Genomic DNA, 22,653 nt, shown 5'->3' on the forward strand with positions numbered 1-22,653 from the left:
AGATCCACTAGCAGTGGAAGTTTGTGGGCAGGTAAAACTTCTAGCCCCTCCTGCTGTCTTTTCAATCTGTCCAGACTAGCTGGGCTTCTCCATCGGCAGGTTTGTCAGATTTTGTTCACTTATTTTTTTTAATTTTAAAAATAAGTGGCACATACATATGGTTCATCCATCAAACAGCATAAAAATACATGTAGTAGAAAGAATCTCTTTCCCACATCTGTCCCCAAACAGGTAACTGGTGCTTCTTATTCTTTTGCAGAAATTTTTTATGCATCTACAAGCCAAGGCTTCCTCATTTACAAAAATGGTAACATGCTATACATACCTACCATACTTTACTTTTTTTAAACATAATATATCAAGAATATACTTCATAGCAATATATACAGAGCTCCTTGCTATTTTTTTTCAATCACCATTACATTTATGCTGGGGTGTGCCATAATTTATTTAACCAAATCTCTATTGGTAGACATTTAACTTCCGGTCTTTTGCAATTAAACATTGATCCACTTGGAACTGATTCAGTATATGGGATAAGGGATGTATCCAAATTATTTTTCTTTCCAGATGGCTACACAGTTTGCCACTTATTAGCCATTTGTTGAAGAGTTCGCTTCTACACTCTGCATTTTGTTCCAATGATCTATCTATTCATGCTCCAGTTGCTGGTTTGTTTTCAAATCTGGAGACATATACTCTTGTAAGGGATAGAGTTTCACACTTTGTTTGGATCACTAGAAATCTTAGAGCTAGTATTTCAGCCATGGTAAGCAATAGTACATTACCATGTGGTATGCATTTTCTGTGGGCTAATTTTTATTTTCTCTTTGCCCTGATTGTTTCCATAGTTTGTTTTAATTTTTGGTAGAACAGGCCAGGGTATAAATATACCTTTGTTTAACACTCTCTATTTGCAAGTAAAAGAGACCAACCTGAAGTAGCTTCACCAAAAGGCAAGAATTTTATCATAAGGCTATAGGAGTTTCTCACAAAAGCTGGGAGCAGGAATACAGCTACAGCAAAGAATGAGACCCAGGAGTTGGAAAGCTTTCAGGAATTCAAAAGTACTGTCTGTGTCCTTCTTCTGTGATTTTTCCCCTCCGTATCTGCTTATCTGTGTATCTTTCTCTGCTATCTGGTTTCTCTCTGCTTTTCCATCTACACAGAAGAATACAGTCATTCCCCTATTCAGCTAAAAAGTCAGCCCCGTGTGGAGGTCAGAGCCCAAATAAAGGAAGATGGGGTGCAGTCCTGCAAAGTCAGGTGGCTGATTAACTACACAAATTAAAACTCTGTTGAGAAAAAAAAAAAAAAAACCTGTTGAGGATAATGGAAGCCAGGTTTCTCACTGTTGGAGAATGGGGTTACAAATACAGAAAGTGGAAAAGCAAGGAGGCTTGAGTGGTCAGATTGGAATTGGAGGTACTGACGTGAACTGAAGGCTTTCGGTATGTATTAAAGTATACATATATATACTTCCTAGCTCTGTCCACTGAAAGAGCATTGGAGCAGCAGCACTGCAATAGCCAGAAGATCACCTAACACCCAGATCTAAGCACTATTTGCCCCTAAAACGAAATGATGAATCACTGAATTATCCTGAAACCAATATTGCACTGTATGTTAACTAACTAGAATTTAAATAAAAATTTGGGGGAAGGGATCCCTGGGTGGCTCAGCGGTTTAGCGCCTGCCTTCGGCCCAGGGCGTGATCCTGGAGTCCCGGGATTGAGTCCCACATCAGGGTCCCTGCATGGAGCCTGCTTCTCCCTCTGCCTGTGTCTCTGCCTCGCCCTCTGTCTCCCATGAATAAATAAATACACAATCTTAAAAAAATTGGGGTGAAAAATCACCATTTGGCAATCATCAGACAAAAACTACCAGTGTTTGCTAACTCTAGTGGGTAAAAGTTGGAGAAGAAATGAGAGAGTTACATAAGTTCAAAGGGTCTCCCCATAAAATTCTCATGTTAAAACAAGAACATTACAAAAGAGAATCTAGCAGACATCACCTTACTCAAGTATACAATGTTAACTATCATGCAAAATGTCACAGACACACCCCCACTAGTGGTACATGGTGCAGCTATAATATGGGCTTTATTGGGGGATACTTACATGCAGAAAAGTGGCAGAGTGCACACTATCCCCTAACTGCCATTAGGACAAAGCACAGGCCAAGCATGACTATTGCGTGTGTACCATGTCAAAGTTTCCTGCAGGATGAGGCCTGCTCCAGCCAGCCAGGGATACGACAAACAGAGCCACAGTCCAACACAGAAAGTGGGCCTTGCCCCACGCTGCATTACATATTTATGTGTTAGCCTAGTTGGGGTGGAGAAAGTCCTAGTTTCTTCAGATAATAAGAAATATATCAAGGACAACCCCAAAATAGAGTGCTAAGGAGCAAGCTTACGAAGGACCAAGGTCTACTCAGAAGACTCTGGGAACAGCCTTGCTCACCAGGAACACTGACCCTAACCCAAGGTCTTGTCTCTCCACAGACCTGCTCTGTCCAGCTTAGCAAGCTCCTAGCTCTGCTACCAAAAAAGGGAAGGAAATGAGCTTCCGGGGCCATACAGATTTGTCTCCCATCACTCTCATTGCCAGTGATGTGACAAATTAACATCAGGTGCTACAGTATCGCTTCTTTAGTCTTGCTGCCAAAAATGGGTATCTTGAATCTTATGAGGAAGCATCAGACAAACCTGAGTTGAGGGATAACCTACAATATGACTGGCCTATATTCTGGAAAATTTTTAAGATTATGAAGGTCAAAGAAGGACTAAAAACCAGTTTCAGAATGAAGGAAATTGAAGATCTATGACAAGTAAGTACAATGTGTAATCTTGGTTTGGTTTGGATCTTTTTGCCCTAAAAGGTATCCTTGATATAGTTGGTGAAAAGTGAATGGAGTATCAGGGTGAAGGGCATATGGGAGTTCTTTGTACTTTTGTATTAATCAGGGAAACAGGAGATATATATATATAGAGAGAGAGAGAGAGAATTATGAGTTCTTTTAAAATATTTATTTATTTATTAGAGAGAGAGAGAGAGAGAGAGAGAGAGAGAGTGTGTGTGTGTGTGTATACTTGGCAGGAATAGCAGAGGGGAAGAATTGCCAAACAGACTCCTCACTGAGCGAGGAGCCTAACATGGGTCTCAATCCACAACCTTAAGATCATGACCTGAGCCAAAACCAAGAGTTGGACGCCCAACCAAATGAGCCACCCAGGTGCCCCAAGAGGAGATTTTTTTTTTTTTTTTTTTTTTGTAATAGGAATTAGCTCACCCTGTTATAGAGGCCAAAAAATCTCATAGTCTTCCATCTGCAGAACCAGGAAAGCTGTAATTCAGTCTGAGGCCAAAGGCCTGACCAAGGGCCCAACTCCCAGGATCCAAAGGCCTGAGAACCAGGAGCTCTGGTGGCCCAAAGCAGAAAATGGACATCCCAACTCAAGAAAAGAGAGAGAATTTATAGTTCTTTTGCCTTTTTGTTCCATTCAGAACCCCAGTGGATTGGATAATGTCTGTCCACATTGGTGCTGGTGGTGAAGTTTTTGCTCAGTCTACTGAGCCAAATGCATCTTCCAGAAACATCCTCACAGACATAGCCAGAAATAATCTTTTACCAGTTATCTAGGCATCTCTTAGGCTAGTAGAGACATAAAATTAACCATCAAAACTTTCTTGCAACTTTTTTTTGAAATTATTTTCAAATAAAAAGTGAAATTAAAAACAAGAAAAAGAAATGACACTAAATAATAAAGAAAGAATCTGCAAAAGACCTACTGGAACTAGTATAAGAATTTACCAAGATCACTGGATATATATGTTAATATGCAAAAATCATTTATATTTCTATAAATAAATCATTGGCAATTGGAATTTTTAAATATAATGACATCAAAAGATATGAAGTATTTAAGGATAAATGTAACAAAATATGCACAAGAATTTTACATTGAAAACTAGAAAACGCTGATGAAAGAACGTAAAGAAGACCTAAATAAATCAAGGGGTATACTATGTTCTCAGTATCATAAAGATGTCAGTTCTCCACAAACTAACCTATAGATTCTATGCAATTCCAGTCAAAACCCCAGCAGACATTTTGGTAAAAACTTATAAGTTGGAAGACGCAACTACCTGACTTCAAGATTTACTATAAGGCTACAATAATCCAGATGGTATGGTAATAGTATAAGGACAAATACAGATCAGTGTAAAATAACAATATTAAAAAAATCTGCCCCTTATCAGTGAAAATAACTTCAGTTGAACAGAGGCATTGTCATCTTCAAAATGACTTCTGAACACCCCATCACTGTAGAGTTCTTTTGTGTCTTCACCTTGCTCCACTCTTTCCCTGTCTCCTCTTTGGTGGCATTTCTCTTCTTCCCTTGGGGTCTGAGGATAAAACTTCTCACCCTCCAACCTCTTAGAACAACTTACTGTTTTTTCTCTAGTACAACACGGGCCTCCCAGAAATAGTCTAAATTGATCTATTCCACATGAATACACATGCTCCTAAAAACCAGTGACAGCCCCTACTTTCTGAAAGTCAACAAGCCTCAGTCCAATAACCACATCTCCACAGCTAATGATCCATCAACCCCTAGACACTCCGGTTTCTGAAAGTCCAGCAATCTCTGAACTCCACACTTCCCACTGCCTGTTTAAGATCAGCAGTTTGCTCTGGTCATAAAGACTGTGCCAAATACAACTCTTCATCTCTCTTAAGTCAACAATAAATTCACTCTTTAAACTCAAACATTGAGAGGTGGCCTCTTCCTCAAACAAGTTTTAGAGCTTGCTGACATTCATATCTAGCAAGGGCTCACCCACCCCCATCAGCTTAGTCAGAGTATTTCTCTCCCTGCCAGGACAGTTCCTTTCCTAAAAGGAATTCTGAGTGTCAGCTCTTACAGTGTTTTCTCTCACGTTATTAAAAACACCCATTTATTCACTAAATATTCAGTGAGCACTTCCTTTATAGGAGACACTATTTTGGTGCTAAAACAATAGAGTTGAAAAAGTAGACATGGTTCCTATTCTCATGGAACTTACCTTCCAACAGGAGAAATTTTCAAATAATACCAATAAAACTCGATGATTGCCATAATGACAGACACATATGGATATGGGGCCCTACAATAGGGGAGCCTAACTTAGTCCATGGGGTCAAGGGCATTCTTCCTAAGTAAGAAATCTACTTATAAGCTGAGATATGAAGTACTAGTAGCCAGGTAAAGAGGAGGGTGATTTCTAGGTAGAAAGAACAGGATTCCCAAACCTAGAGGCAAGGAGGCATGGCTCATTCCAGGAGCTGAAAGAAGTACAGTAATGACCCACACATAGAGCAACAGATGAGGAAAGAGGAAAATGGCACCAGAACACAAAGGAACTTGTGTATCATGTTAAGGAGTTGCTGTCTCATCTCAAAGATGGAGAAGACATAGAAAGGTTTTTCAGCCAAAGGTGATAAGGTCAGATACATATTTTTTTTAAGTTAAAACTCCAGCCTGTGTAGAAAATGGAAAAGAGCAAAATTGGGGTGTTCATTTGCAATAATGTAAAAGATGTGATGGTGTGGGGCACCTGAATGGCTCAGTCAGTCAAGCGTCTGCCTTCCGCTCAGGTCATGATCTCAGGGTCCTGGGATCCAGCCCCATGTCAGGCTTTCTGCTCAGTGGGGAACCTGCTTCTCCCTCTCTCTCTCTCTTTCTTTCTGACATTTCCCCTGTTTGTGCTCTCTTAGTCTCTCTCTCAAATAAACAGATGAAATCTTAAAAAAAAAAAAAGAAAGAAAGAAAAGAAAAGGTGTGATGGCTTTGACCAAGATAGTCCTAGAGGGGAGAGAGATATAGCTGAATTAGAGATATCTGGAAGGTAAAAATGTACGTGTTTTACTGTCCTCTTTTATAGTTGTGGTTTCAAGCTCACCAAGAGTCTGTTTCCTGGAAAGTAGAAGGTGTGATTTGGACGAAGCACCTGCGGGGATCAGAGCTTTGCTATCCAAGCAAGGGCTTGTTACCTCGATGAAGATTAGCAGTCTTTACCTCAAGGTTAAACTTTTGTTGTTATTTTACTTTATTTTTTTAATCAAAATAAAACAGCTAAACATAAACCTTCATCTGTTCAAGTAGCATTATCAGATGGAATAAAATGTGGAGAAAAATACAGCAGTCAGGCACACTCCATACCTTTTCTCACTGTCCCAGATTGTCAATCACTCCTCTCTTTAGACTTGAGTAAAATGAAATCAATATCTCCTGGCATCTCCTTTTTCAAGAATCACTTTTGCTCAATCATGTCATTTGCCCTCACATCAGTCCTAAATCCTTGAGGCTTGTGGAATTTAGAAGAAAGAACCCCAACATTCAAATATTATTCAGGACTCTACCAGGGAAAGTCACCCAAAACTACCCTCCACTCTTCCCAGTGCCCTCTATAGCTGCCCTGTATAGTTTCCGTGTCTTTTCACTCTGACAAGGGAAAATAAAACAACATAAAGACTACAGCCATGTCGTTACCCTATCAGTGTCACAGTAGTATTCGATTGACTCCCCCCACTCATTGGACGACAACTTTCCCATATCTTGGCATTAGCTCTTTGTCATTTGGAAAAAATATATACTACACTCTTAATTTATGTTGGATTGTTACTAGTAAACAACATTCACACAGCATTAGTACTTGCACAAACCAATTTTTAAAAGAGCTTAGAAAGATAAATTCAGGTTTACCAGGATTTTTTTTAATGCAGTTAAACAGAACTATAGACCTGAACAATGATTTTAGGTAGATTTATTATTCACTCTTTCTTCCTACTAGCATTTGCTTACCTATTCTCCTAGACCCACCAAACTTATCATGGGTTCTCCTTCCAGTTCCCACATTCCAGAGTGTCTTCCAGGCAGTTCTTCTGACAGCTTTCCCATACAAGATGAGCCAAGCAAGTCAGAAAAAGTCAACTGCACGGGTTAGCTCCTTGCTGAGGTCTGAAGATTGGGTCCCCCAAATTCAGATGTTGAGACTCTAATTCCCAAGATGATGGTGCAGGAAGTGGGGCATATGGGAGGTGAGCCCCCAGAGGTGGGGTTAGTGCTCTTGTAAAAGGATCCCCATAGAACTGCTCACCCCTTCCACCACATGAGGACACAGCAGGGAGTCAGTGGTCTCCAACCAGGAAGAGAACTTCACCAGAAGGCGACTGTGCTGACACCCTGCTTTTGGACTTCCAGCCTCCAGAATGGGGAGAAATAAATTTCAGTTACTAGTTGTGGTTTGTGGTATTTTGTTACAAGATCCTGAACAGACTAAGGCACTCCCTATGTACATCCAACATCTGAAGCACTTTAACATATTGAATATATTAGCCTGCTAGAGCTGCCATAACAACATACCACAGATCGGGGACTGAAACAGCAGAATTTAATCTTCTCACAGTTCTGGAGGCTGGAGGTCTGAGATCAAGGTGTCAGCAGGGTCGGTTTCTTGTGAGGCCTCTCTCCTGGGCTTGTAGATGCCTTCTTCCCCGGTGTCTTCACATGATCCTCCCTCTTCACACTCACATCCCTGGTGTCTTTTTGTGCATCTACACTCCCACTTCTTATAAGGACAGACTGGATTAGGCCCATCCATGTGGCCTCTTTTTACCTTAATCACCCTTAATGGCCCTGTCTCCCCCTACAGTCACATTCTGAGGTTAGCAATTAGGGCTTCGAGGTCTGCATTTGGTGGGGACACAACACAGCCCATAACACTCCACAGTGCTTCTGCTGTCACGGGGTCTCCAGATGCATGAAACGGCCCCCTAGAGGGCCATCCCAAGCTGAGCACTGCTGGGAGCCACCATCCTTGTTTGTTGAGTGTCCACTTATGACCTTCTCCCTCACCAAATAATTCAGAAGAAAAAGAGAGGCTGTTGGATGTGAATCTCTTAGATTGGATCATTCCACTGCTCAAAATCTTTTATTGCCCTCATCCAAACTTTTTAATGTGGCATTCAAGCTCTCCCATAACCCAGCTTCTACTAGGGTTTTCCCCTCATGTCTTGCTCCCATATTTTCTCTATATGCTCTGGGAACACTGATCCTCTGACCCTGCCATGAAAATCCTCTCCTTTCCAGAGGGAGGATGCCTGGGCTCCTCTGTTTTGAGTGGAGTCTATAACATAGTTATTTGACAGCTATTTGTTGGAAAGCCTCCCTTGTCCTTGTCTGCAGTGCTCCTTGTCCTTCAAACTTTATGCAAATACCACTTGATCACATCACCGCCCCTGACTCCTCTCCCACCAATAGAGGTAATGCCCACCCTTGGTTTTCTCACAGCAATTTCACCCCTGAGTATACAGCACTGATCACATTGCGTTTTCTCCCCTCTCTGCCTCCCTACCTTCACCCCCGGCCGCATCCCCACTAAGCAGAGCTTCTTGAGGGCACAAATAGTGGAGTTTGTGTCATACTCATCTCTGTCTCCACAGAGCGTAAGTAAAAAGGAAGAAAGAGAGAGGGAGGTGAAAGGAGGGAAAGAGAGAAAAAAAACCAAGACTGTGTGATTCCCTATGATTACAACACATATTCGTTTAACACACCACTTTTGAGTTATGAAGATCCTTTCCTCTGTTTACAGTTTAGCTAAACATACCTTCTTCATGCAGTTGCAAGGCAAGTCACACCGCATAGTAGCTACCGCAGGAGGTAGTGGCCCATGTTTTATGTAGCATGAACACATATCGTTTTGTCTGTCCTGGTGCAGCACGTGCTTTCTTTCTTTTTTATTTCTTAGATTTCATTTATTTGTTAGAGAGAGAGAGAGAGAGAGAGAGAGAACAAGCATAGCAGAGAGAGGGGCAGAGTGACAGGGAGAAGCAGAGTCCCCACTGAGCAGGGACCCTGATGTGGGGCTCCATCCAAGGACCCTGGGATCATGACCTGAGCCAAAGGCAGATGCTTAACCTACTAAGCCACCCAGACACCCCCAGCACATGCTTCCTTAAGTGGTAATTCCTTTTCCTGCAATCCCATCTTCAACAGTGTCATTCTCCCAGACTGCCAGGCACGGACCCTACCCCTGATCTCAGAGTGAGACAGTGTGAAGGCTGGACCAATCACTCTTCACACTTCTCCTGGCCACATGACACCACCACCCTGGGATTTTTCTGGGATTTTTCTGCCTGGAATTGGTGAAGATGAATTCCTTTGCCTTACTAGTCAATGTGTTGTAAGTGTATAGTCCTGGAAGCTGCTGGCAGCCACATTCCCCAAGTGTGGAGATGAATCCATTTCAGGAGAGCAAATGACACCAAAAAAAAAAAAAAAAAGCCGCAGAAAAACCGAGATGAGAGATGGAAACAGGGAGTGGAGGAGGAAGGAGAGACAGACAGAAGGAGACAGAGACATTGTAAGGTATCCTTAAAACCAGCTTCATCCCATTCTTGCCCCAATATTTTTAAAGCCATTCAAATTGCATTTCTGTCCTTGCAAATAAAAGGGTTATGAAAAATAGTAAGCTTGAAGTTTCTTTTTAAAAAAGATTTATTTATTTATTTATTTATTTATTTATTTATTTATTTGAGAGAGAAAGAGAGAGAGAGCACACAGAAGGAGATGGAGGAGCAGACTCCCACTGATCAGAGAGCCGAATGTGGGGCTCCATCCCAGGACCCTGGGATCATGACCTGAGCCAAAAGCAGACACTTAACTGAGCCACCCAGGTGCCCCTAAGCTTGAATTTTCATTGATCCTTAGCAAATTTTCCATAAAATGTGGTAATAGGACAGTATATAAAGTGAAAGAGGGGTCAGGCTCTGTCTCCAGATAATCAAGATGGGAATCCAGCTCCATCTCTTACTAGATCACCTTACTAAGACTTCAGTTCTGTCTTTCATAATGTGTAGATAATAGTACCTATGACTTGGGATTGCAATGAAATATGTGTAAAGTGTTCACATAATCAACATCCTGCAAGTTGTAGTTATCATGAATATTCAAGATGTGGGAAGAATCATTGAAATCAATTCAATAAAAGCGGCAACACATACTTTTTAAAAAAGATTTTATTTATTTGTTCATGAGTGACACAGAGAGAGAGAGGCAGAGACATAGGCAGAGGGAGAAGTGGGCTCCCTGCGGGGAGCGCAGTGTGCGACCCGATCCCAGGATCCTGGGTGATGACCTGAGCCAAAGGCAGATGCTCAACCACTGAGCCACCCAGGCATCCCTGAAGGAGCAACACATACTTGAGTCTGTCTCAAGTATGGTGATTCTTTACTCTCATAATCCCACGCTGGGCACCCTAGGAAATGAGAGAATTGCACATGGTCTGTGCCCTCCGGATGCTGACGATCTCCTAGGTGAGGGAATTTTCAAAATTCTGAGATGCTTCCTAGAGAAGCAGCGTGTTTCGGTGTCTGACACCTCAGCAATCAGCCCCTGAGAGCAGGAAATGTGTCAAATCCTCTTCGTACCACATGCACTTTGCACCATTCTGGGCACAAAGTAGTAGTCTAGTGGAAGTGTTCTGGATGAATGAGCCCCAAAGTAAAAGACACCTGTTCTTTGGAAGTCACTGTCACCAAACTGGCTTTCGAATGGACACCAAAGATTATGAAGCAGGCTAGTTATAGAAACAAAATCAGTCCCACCCCAGGTTTCAGCTATAATGTTCTCAAAGTGTACACACTTTGGAGAGCTTGATCACCTGCCAGGGTAAGTGCCAGTTTTTTAGACTGAACTATCCATGTTTTGTATTTCTCCCAGAAGTTTGGCAACTGGGCAGCAGGAATGTTTCAATATTCCCCTTGTCACCTCCACCCCAACTGCAATCTCTTAGTAAAAATCCACGAATGTGTCAAGAATATGCAGCTCTACTCAGAATGACATTTCTTTGAGGCTTCCCCCCAAAATGAGCTGCCTCACCTTTGACTATGCCAGCCTTCTCAGCAGCCCTGGTACTTCATCTGTGCGCTATACATTTGTGCTGTGAAGCATCTTCTCAGGGACCATTACTGTCTTTAAAGCCACAAAAGCCTGAATTGGTGCTTCCAGATAGGCCGCAGTCCAATGGCTTGTTGCAGACAAGCTGTTTTCTTAGTTGATTGTTTATTACAGCTTGTCTGTATTGATTAATTTCCTGGGGTGACAACCAAAACCAAAGCTAGCTACTTTATTTTTTTAAGAGTTTATTTATTTTTTTAAGATTTTATTTTATTTATTTTAAGATTTTAATTACTTATTCATGAGAGAGAGAGAGAGAGAGAGAGAGAGAGAGGCAGAGACACAGGCAGAGGGAGAAGCAGGCTCCATGCAGAGCCCGATGTGGGACTCTATCCCAGGACTCCAGGATCACACCCTGGTCCGAAGGCAGGCGCTTAACCACTGAGCCACGCAGGGATCCCCAAAGCTAGCTACTTTATTTGATAAAGGGATTTTTTGGGGAAGGATATTGTTCAATCCTACAATGGATCTCTGTTATATAGGAGGGAGAGTTGAATAATCCAAGGGGAGGACAGGAAGCATGACCGGTGTGAAGCTCGTGCACCATCTCTCTGGCATTCCGCCATGGATATGTCTCAACACCCATAAATCTAGATTAAAATTCCAAATGCCTGGGAGAGAGAATCCAATTGGCCCAGCTGAGGTCATGTATCAAGTCTTAGACCAAGTGAGAGAAACAAGGCTGTTGGAATAAGTCATGGAGCTGTAATGCACAGCATAGTGACTACAGTTAATAATATGCTATTGCACATTTGAAAGTTGCTAAGAGAGTAGATCTTCCAAGTTCTCATTACAGGAAAACACATTTTGTAGGTGTGGATGGTGATGGAAGTGAATGGCTTATTATAGTGATCATTTTGCAATATATACAAATACCAAATCATTACGTTGTACCCCTGAAACTAATGTAATGCTACATGTCCATTACATATCAACTTAAAAAAAGAAAGAAAGAAAGAAAGAAAGAAAGAAAGAAAGAAAGAAAGAAAGAAAGAAAGAAATATGGCAGTCCAGAGACTCCCACCATGGGCAGGTGTCTTCCTTTCTTGTTTCTTTAATGGATTACCACAAATATTATTTTTGAACAACAGAAATGTATTATGTTCCATTTCTGGAGGTCAGGAGTCTGAAATCACTTTCATTGGGCAAGGTTAGTTCCTTCTGGAGGCTCTAAGGGGGGAATCCATTTCCTTGCCTTTTTCTGCTTCTAGGGGCTGCCTGTGTTCTTTAGCTTGAGGTTCCTTCCTCCATCTTCAAAGCACAACATTCTGCTTACAACACTACATCACCTTCTACTCTTCTGGAGTCAAATGTCTCTCTACCTTCCTCTTAAAAGCACACTTGCAATTACCCCTAGCATTTACCTGGATGATCCAGATAATCTTTCCATCTCAGGATACTTAACTTAATCTCATCTGCAAAGTCTCTTTTGCCACATAAGGTAACATTAGTAGGTTCCAGGGATCAGACACGGATATCTTTGGGGGCCAGCTTTATTTGGCCTACTACAGGGGGGCGGGAAGCTTTCAAAGGACAGGTGGACAAATAATCCCTAAGATACCCACTACTGATATCACTTGATGACTTCGTGTGATTGCTGGGCCCCAGCCGTTGTGCTACATACCCTACACACATTTTTTTTTAAAGATTTTATTTATTTATTCATGAGACACACAGAGAGAGGCAGAGACATAGACAGAGGGAGAAGCAGACTCCCTGTAGGGAGCCTGATGCAGGACTTGTCCAGGACCCCGGGATCACAACCTGAGCTGAAGGCAGATGCTCAACCACTGAACCACCCAGGTGCCCCTACCCTACACACATTAATGCATTTAATCTTTAGTACTGGTTTAAAAGTTACCATTATCTTAATTTTACAAATAAAGAAATTAAGGTCAAAGAGACAAGGGACACAGTATATCAATAGAAGGCTCTGTAGATAAGGGACACAGTCACATACCGGTTAGTAATGAATCTGAGATTTAAATCCAAGACTGGCTGACTTCAAGGCCTGTGGCACTAGGCTTGGATTGCTAGGCTGTGCTCCTAAAAAGCCAACCTGTACTATTTCCAGGTGCATTGACAGGTGGGAGCCTAATACATGCAGGGAGATTTGTTAAGGCAGGTTCTTGAGTCAGCAAAGCTTGTTGGCAACACTCTTGGCATTTTCTCTTCTCTGACAACTTTTCCTCAATCCTTCATACTGCTTCCCAGTATAAATTCAGTCTGTCCTCCAGATTTCCCTCCCCTAGATGAAAGCACATGCTCCAGACCCACCCAACTTGGGTTAAGTGACTGATTCACATCTAAACCTAGGCAATAGGGAAATGGGACCCTATTAAACAGAATATTGAGACAGCATACATAAACTGGTACTGTCCTAGGCAAGCCAGATGTGTAGTCGATCCACATCTACATGTTTTGGGACCTATCTCCTCAGGCCCCATTTGTAGACAGCTTATTAAAAGCAAGTAGTAAATAAGACGTTGCAAGGTGTTAATAGGTAATAATGGCCTGTCATCTCTCTCAGGTGTATGTATTAGTAGCTGAAAGCGATTGCAGCAATCTCAATGATTTTGACTCTGAAAGGAAACATCACAAATGGTACTATTTTCAGTATTGACAGAGAGCCTGGAGCTAAGGTATGTGTCTGGGGTGGGGGAAAGAGGGAGCAGGGAACAGAAGAGAGGAAGAAGAATTTTAAGGTGAAGAAGTTTCTAGACTCTTCACACACACACACAAATGTTCCCATGGTGGGGGCAGGGCACCTGGGTGGCTCAGTCAGTTAGGCATCCGAGTCTTGATTTCCGCTCAGGTCCTGATCTCAGTGTCCTGGGATAGAGCCCTGAGCTCAGTGGGGAGTCTGCTTGAGGAGTCTCTCTCTCTCTGCCCCTGCCCCCCTTGTGCTCTCTCTCTCTTTCTCTCTCATGCATAAATAATCTTTTTTAAAAAACCCAAGAAGCAAAACTTTGCATGGGTAAGAACCACCTTTCCACACTCCTAAGGCTAGTCATAGTCTTCCCACATTTGCTGTTGACTGTCTGAAGGCCTTAAACCCCAAGTCCTCGTGGGGCTCAGCAGTGGGACAGCAGTAAAGGGCTGGCACTAGGAACCAGATAGGGCTTTGGGACACTAGAGCAGCTATAAACCAGAGTCAGCAAGGTTCCCAGGATCTAAAAGATGTTGATGGGGCTGAGTCCGAGAAGATTCAGTCTGTCATGCAGGACCCCATAGCAAATGAGGTTCTCAGGAAACATCATGACTTCACCCAATTTTCCAGTTTGTGATACAGTTCAACCTGGTAAGGGAAGATATTTGGATAATAATTTGGGGCTCCAAGTTATGTGCTAGAAAAGGCCGAGCAGAGTATCCAAGTTCCAGCCCAGTAGGCAAGATTCAGGGCCATTCTTGAATCTTTGCTTAGAGAACTAGGAGGCAACCGAGGCTGTGGGCAGAAGCCCAGAAGCATTGGTTGGAGAAACAAGCCTGAGTAAGAAGGAAAGTTGCAAGTTGGTGGCAAACAGAGGTCATGGACTGGCCATCAGGTGTGAAGCATCCCTAGTTACAGCAGTGCAGCAGCCCCCCCTGCCCCCAGCACCTGACTCACACAGGTGCTCAGCTGGCGGTATATATGGCTTTCTGAGAGCCTGGTCTCTGTAGTATATAGCTGTCAGCAGCACCCAGCACCCAGCACCGCGAGCTTCTACGTGGTTTCAGAGTGCCTAGAGTGAGATGCCTCTCCAGGAATGGCTTTCCCCAGCACCTAGATGATGCATTGCCAGCAAGTTCCACCAGCAACTACTCTGTCATCCAGTAAGCCACACCCTGCTCTCTAACAATTTCTGGTTGTCAGTCCTCAGCAATTTTTACATCTTCAATTCCTCTATCCTTTAGAGCTCTCTTTACTTCCTGCTAGTCAACTCCTTGTGACATAAATCCTTACTATAGTTAATAATTATATTAAAATTTCCCTTTATCTTTGCTTTTTAAACATTTTTTAAAAGATTTTATTTATTTATTCATGAAGGACACAGAGAGGCAGAGACATAGGCAGAGGGAAAAGCAGGCTCACTGCAGAGAGTCCAATGTGGGACATAATCCCAGGACCCTGGGACCATGACCTGAGCTGAAGGCAGACGCTCAACCACTGAGCCACCCAGATGTCCCTTTGCTCTTTTTTTTTTAAGGTTTATTTATTTATTTTAGAGAAATAAAGCAAGAATGGCAGGGGCAGAAGGAGAGGGAGAGAGAATCTGAAGCAGATCCCTCACTGAGCGTGGAGCCTGATGCAGGGATTTGATCTCACCACCCTAAGATCATGACCTGACTTGAAACCAAGAGTCAGACACTTAACTGACTGAGCCCCCCATGGGCCCCTAAACTTTCCCCTTTCAAGTGTTTCTGTGGTTTCTGTCTCCTCACTGAGTGTTGACCACAGAGCCTGGGCATGGATTGAAATGTAGAGTATGGCCTATACTATGAGTACCACCCAGTCTCCTTTCCTCTTATGTTATTAGTGGGGATGCCTAAAGGAGGTTCACGGACTCCAAGAAGTCTTTGCATAGAATTCAGGGTGTTCATGAACCAGAATAAGAAAAAAAAATCTTTGTTTTTAACTAACCTCTAATTGAAATTTAGCATTTCCTTCAATTACAAATGTAGTATAAGCGATGGCCACTATAAGTTACAGCAGTGATTAGACCTGTTGCCATGCTTGCTGTTAATCCAATAAGCACAAATGCAAATCTTTCACAACTATTTTTAATGTAAATATTTTTAAAGGTTTTGTTTGTTTTGTTGTTGTTTTTCACTTAAAGTTTTAAGAATTCTGAGAAGCAGTTTCAATAGATTGCCAAATGGATCCATAGCCTAAGAAGGTTAAGGGCCTTGTTCCGGTGATGGGAGTTTCAGGCAGGCACACAGGGAGCCAACTAGTTGCTCCATTTCCCAAAATGCCTTGTAGCCAGTGTGGCCACATGACCAACTTTGGCTATTGTAATGCATGCAATTTCTGGGTCATACCCCTAAAACAAAGATGTTCTCCTTCCCTCTTTTATCCCTTTCCTGGGGCTGGAATAAAGACACGGTGGCAGGGAGCTGGATCTGTCAGGTCAGATGAGGTACTAGAATCTGCGTGTTGATTACGCAAGACCTACAAGATAGAAAAAACTTGGAATCCCATCTTGGAGACACTGTAAAAGCCTAAAATTCTTAGGTGAGAAATAGGACCTTGTTTACGACACTAGTCTTTGGGAGTTTGTCCCTGAATCAATAACCTCATATAAAAAGTCTGTGAAGTGTGCAGAAAATCTGGACAAAATTAGAAACTGAATCCAAATTGTTTGGGCTAAAACCTGCTCTCTTTGATGAGTCTATTCATTAAGAAAACTTATAAAGAGGGAGGATGTGGGCAGCTGGACTTTAGCTGTTTCTGGGTGAGAAGCTAGCAGGCCCTTGTTTAACGTGGATTCCAGTATCTACCAGGAGTTCATTCTACTCATCCCCTGCCTGGGTCATTTGGGCAATTTCCAAGTATGATACACATTACATTTAGTCCAAAAGAAGGGATTCCCCCCCCCCCCAGAATTTCATTCTTTTGTTGCCTCATTCATCCACTAATGCATTTTTCCCTTCATTCTTCAACAAAGGTTTTGGGAACACTGGCCATGACCATGTTCTAAGATTCCCCTAGAGTGTGGGGACATAATGGCAAATAAATTGGCGTCTGATTGGCAGATGCTCTTGGTCCAGTGCGAGAGCAGGAGACAGAGGTAAAGTAGGTGTGGTGATATATTAGTGCTTCAGAGTTGATTAATGGGCAACGTCGAGTGGACTAAGTTACAAAGGTTCTGATTTAAGGGTTAATGATCTTAAATGCAATACAAGTTTTTCTAGTAATCTCTGGCATTTTGCTTAATATGAAGACATTCAATTACCTAACTTTTTAAAAAATTATCCATGGAAATGAGTATCTGAAAAAAGTCAACAAATGAGGACTGCATTTTTAAGATATATAATAGTAATAATAATAAATAATGTGGATAGAGCACTTTTTATGTGCCATTGAGTATGTCCACGGGTGGATATTAATCCTGTGCCTGATTAGCCCTTCTCCCAACTTCTGTCTTGATTAAAGATGCCGCCCAGGTCCAGTTGGTGGCTCCTTATCATCCGTTCCAAAGGTGAATTTGAACTTCCCCTTGTGATTCTGTTTCCTCCTCTTTACACTGCCACTGCCCTGGTGGTGAACTTCCATTTCTCTTCTGAACCCATTCCGATAGCTTCCTAACCAGGCTCTCTCCAAGTCTTTTTTTTTCTCCAAGTCTTAACTCACTACAATCCACCTTATGCTTTGCTTCCAAAAGATTGTTCTCTTGTCTCTGCCCTGCTTCAATGCTCTGAGCATCTGCAGGATTTTCGCTCTGGAGTTTAAGCCCCTCAAGAAGCTGGTCCCCGCTTATGTAACTTCTTGCCCTGACATCTGACTCAGCTTTAGCTGCACCAGGGTACTCTGTTTCCTAAACACATGATGAAATAAATGTCACACCTCTGTGCAGGTGTCAGTGCTGTTCCCCTTGCCCAAAATGCCCTTCCTGTCTTTCGGTGCCCTTAGAAATCCTACTGCCCCATGTTAATCTCACCTGCCTCCTCCTTTGTGAGGTCACCCATGTGACACCCAGTGCCCCGCTGCTGCTGTCCTTGCTCCCTGCAGCAAAGCCAATGTCTTCCTTCTCTCTACTGTGTGCATACATGCACACTTATTTCAGCACACACCCCAGAGGGTGGCTCATCCTTGAGCATCTTTTCAATCTACTAGACAGTAGTTGCTTGAGGCTTTTTTCCAGTTCAGAACATGCAGTCTGGCCTGTGCGAGGCACACCTGCTCTGAACAGAAGACCTGGTCCATCGTGGAACTGTCACATCTGACCATGTCCTTTCATTGGCTTGAAATGCTGGACAGCTGGGGATTAGTGAGAACACCACTGGCCTCTCTTTGTCCTTGCCCCTACTCACCTCTCCAATCCTTTCTAGAAGTCCATTCCTCTCTTATCACTTAACTTCACAGCCATCAAATGATTGCAACTTTAGGTAAAGCAGAGTAACTCCTCTTAGACCCTAAAATCTTGGTCCTTCCAAGGGTCGGCAGGTCACCAGATGTCAGCCTGGGCCAGGGCCTAGGATGGAGCACCTGGGTGGCTCAGTCCATTAAGTGTCTGCCTTTGGCTTAGGTCATGATCCCAGGGTCCTGGGATAGAGCCTTGCATGGGGCCCCCTGCTGGGCAGGGAGCCTGCTTGTCTTTCTTCCTTTGCCCCTCCCCTTGCTTGTACTCACTCTCTCAAATAAATAAATAAAATAAAATAAAAAATAACCCTTCATCTAAGAGATAGGAAGGATAGCATCCTCATGTTAATTATGTTTATATCCCTTAGAGTCCAGCAAGGTGCTCTGAGCCTGACATTGCTTACAAAACTCCCAAATTAAATTCAGGATGAAAATAGACAAAGGTCCATAAAAAGTACAAAACCCAGAGATAACCAATTCAAAGTACATACAGTAGATGGAGCTATATATTTCATGGTGATCTATTCTGTATTTCATATATCATGTGAAATTATTAACATTTTGGCATCTATTAATCAGTTCATACTTTTTTGCTTAAATATATTAAAGCACCATAGGGACTCACTTGCCCTGGTTATCCTTGTTAGCTATACATTGTCAAAAAATGTTTAATTAAAGAGTTTCCCTAAATTGTACTGTAATTGAAAGCAACAAGTAATAGACATTATTAAGAGTCAGAGATAAACCCTAATGTAAACTGTGAATCTCTAGTGATTACAATGTGTCACCATAGATACATCACTTGTAGCAAATGTTCCACTCTAGTGGGGGATCTTGGTAATGGGGAGGTTAAGTACTATGGGGGGCACAGAGGGAGCATGGGAAATCTCTGTACTTTCCTCTCAATTTTGCCGTGATCCTAAAACTACTCTTAAAAAAAAAAAAAAAAAAAGGGATCCCTGGGTGGCGCAGCGGTTTGGCGCCTGCCTTTGGCCCAGGGCGTGATCCTGGAGACCCGGGATCGAATCCCACGTCGGGCTCCCGGTGCATGGAGCCTGCTTCTCCCTCTGCCTGTGTCTCTGCCTCTCTCTCTCTCTCTCTCTCTCTCTCTGTGACTATCATAAATAAATAAAAATTAAAAAAAAAATGAAACCTGAAAAAAAAAAAAAAAGAGCCAGGATACAATGACCATCTTCAAGACCCTATAGCTAACAGTGCAAAGGACAGTTACATTTCACAGAAAGGCAGTCAACTCTCAAATAAAGAGGTCAACTCCCTTGCAATCTTAAAAAAGAAAAAAAGAGATATACTTTTATAAATGTATTTCTAAAAGATATTTTCTAAGTTAACCAAAAATGTATGTGAAAATGCCCAAATGTGGTGATGTTCTGTTAAAACTGCTGTATTCCTAGTAATAATAATTGGTGCAATATTTTTGGGAATCAACTTGGCAGGAAACATAAAAATAATCACTCCTTGAACTGGTGATTTTATTCCTGGGAACTTTTGCTAAGAAATACTCCAAAAGGAAAAGGTTAAATTTATGAAGTTGTTTATTATATCGTTTTTAAAAAATCATAGTAAAATATTCAAAACAACCCAGATAACAAACATTAAGATAGTAACTAAGCAAAATATGCTTAGTCCATCAGAATGATGGAATATTCTGCAGCCATTAAAATATGTATACAGACCATATAAAGATATGAAAATGCTTGAATGAAAGGAAGGTTGGACCAAATATTTTCCAGTATAGTCTTATACATGTCCTCTGGTTAAGCTTTGTAAAAATTGTATATAAATATAAACAAGGGGTGAAGTAAATGGAAAAATTTAAATAGTATGTGTATTAAGTGATTACCAGCAGAATTGTGTCCTTTAAAATATTTTTTGTTGTTATAATGTTTTTGCAGTTAAAAAATTCTGAATACTAACTCCATTCTTTCACTGCTAGATTGAAGCAAGCAGAGATTTGCTGAGATTCACAAATTTATATCTAAACAGAAAGAATAGCATTATACTTGGTCTTGGAAAGATCTTTTTTTTCTTTTTATTGGAGTTCGATTTGCCAACATATAGCATATCACCCAGTGCTCATCCTGTCAAGTTGTCAAGTGCCCCCCTCAGTGCCCGTCACCCAGTTACCCCAACTCCCCGCCCACCTCCCTTTCCATTATCCCTAGTTCGTTTCCCAGAGTTAGGAGTCTCATGTTCTGTCTCCCTTTTTGATATTTCCCACTCATTTTTTCTCCTTTCCCCTTTATCCCCTTTCACTATTTTTTATATTCCCCAAATGAATGAGACCATATAATGTTTGTCCTTCTCCGATTGACTTATTTCACTCAGCATGATACCCTCCAGGTCCATCCACGTTGAAGCAAATGGTGGGTATTTGTCGTTTCTAATGGCTGAGGAATATTCCATTGTATACATAGACCACATCTTCTTTATCCCTTCATCTTTCGATGGACACCGAGGCTCCTTCCATAGTTTGGCTATTGTGGACGTTGCTGCTATCAACATCGGGGTGCAGGTGTCCCGGTGTTTCATTGCATCTGTGTCTTTGGGGTAAACCCTCAGCAGTGCAATTGCTGGGTCGTAGGGCAGATGTATTTTTAACTCTTTGAGGAACCTCCACACAGTTTTCCAGAGTGGCTGCACCAGTTCACATTCCCACCAACAGTGCAAGAGGGTTCCCCTTTTTCCACATCAAATTGGCAAAGAAGAAGTCAAACTCTCCCTCTTTGCAGATGACATGATACTGTACATAGAAAATGCAAAAGACTCCACCCCAAGATTGCTAGAACTCATACAGCAATTCAGCAGTGTGGCAGGATACAAAATCAATGCCCAGAAATCAGTGGCATTTCTATACACTAACAATGAGACTGAAGAAAGAGAAATTAAGGAGTCAATCCCATTTACCATTGTACCCAAAAGCATCAGACACCTAGGAATAAACCTAATCAAAGAGATAAAGGATCTATACCCTAAAAACTACAGAACACTTCTGAAAGAAATTGAGGAAGACACAAAGAGATGGAAAAGTATTCCATATTCATGGATTGGCAGAATTAATATTGTGAAAATATCAATGCTACCCAGGGCAATTTACACATTTAATGCAATCGCTGTCAAAATACCATGCATGGACTTTCTTCAGAGAGTTGGAACAAATCATCTTAAGATTTGTGTGGAATCAGAAAAGACCCCGAATAGCCAGGGGAATATTAAAAAAAAGAAAACCAGAGCCGGGGGGCATTACAATGCCAGATTTCAGTTTGTACTACAAAGCTGTGGTCATCAAGACAGTGTGGTACTGGCACAAAAACAGGCACATAGTGATCTATGGAACAGAATAAAGAGTCCAGAAGTGGACCCTCAACTTTATGGTCAACTAATATTCGACAAAGGAGGAAAGACTATCCACTGGAAAAAGGTCTTGGAAAGATCTATTCTCCATCAATAGTGCACATATTTCTGCCTTTAATCCTATATAAATTAAATCACTGGACTACATGATCTTTAAAAGAGGGAGAAATAATATTTTATTAATCTGTTTTCTTCAGACCTTGCACAGCGGTTGGCACATAGCAGGTGCTGCATACAACATCTTCATAATCTGTATTCACAGAGCAAGTGGCTAAGGAAATTCCTAAATATGCTGACACTAAACGTTCTTAGTTTGTATCTGTGAAGTTCAAGGATGCCCTGTGATTTACTGCACCTAAACTAAGCTAGGGAGAGTGTGTTCAATGATTGACCTTCCCAATGAATGCCCACTTGATGTAGTCCTAGAAATTGGTCCCAAAATGATCCAGGGAGATGAAGTATCCCTCACTCTTATCTTTATGCAATGAAGAATGAACTTCTCAGATTAGGAGGCAACAAAAGGCTCAGGATTCTTTGGTTCCTTCTGATTGTCCCCACCCCATAGGTGTGGGAAATGGCAAAGACCAGGGAAACACCTGTACATGGAGTTTTATGAAGAGCAAGACTCATGAAGAGCACGTGTCACATGTCACTTTTCTTGCATCTTATTGGTCTGAGGTTCATCACATGGCCACGCCTAGCCACAAGGAATGCTGCAAATGGAGTCTTTCCTAGGCCATTTGATGCCCCGCCATCTAGAACTAGTAGTAAGGTACAAATAATAGTCCACTATAATGGGATAGTTTAAAGCTTTTTATTATGGAAATTTTTAAGCCTATATACAATGTATAATAAATATCAATGTACCCGACATAAATCTTCCGCCACTGTCAACACTTACCAATCTTATTTCATTCCCACACCCCTCTTCCCCACCACTACCTACTTTTCATGGATTTTAGAAAATTGTGGTAAACATACATAATATAAAAGTTGGATTATTTTTAGCATGACATTTTACCTATAAATATTTCAAAATGCCTCTCTGATAATGACTTTTTAAAATATAATCATAAAATTACCACAAAATTACCAATAATTTGTCAATATGACCTCATTTCCAGTCCATATTAAAATTTCCCCATAGATATAAAAAAAAATCTTTTAACAATTCATGCAAATCAGAGTCCAGACAAAGTCCATACATTGCATT

The sequence above is a fragment of the Canis lupus genome, chromosome 8, assembly GCF_003254725.2.
Source record: "Canis lupus dingo isolate Sandy chromosome 8, ASM325472v2, whole genome shotgun sequence".
In the NCBI taxonomy this organism is placed as follows: Eukaryota; Metazoa; Chordata; class Mammalia; order Carnivora; family Canidae; genus Canis; species Canis lupus.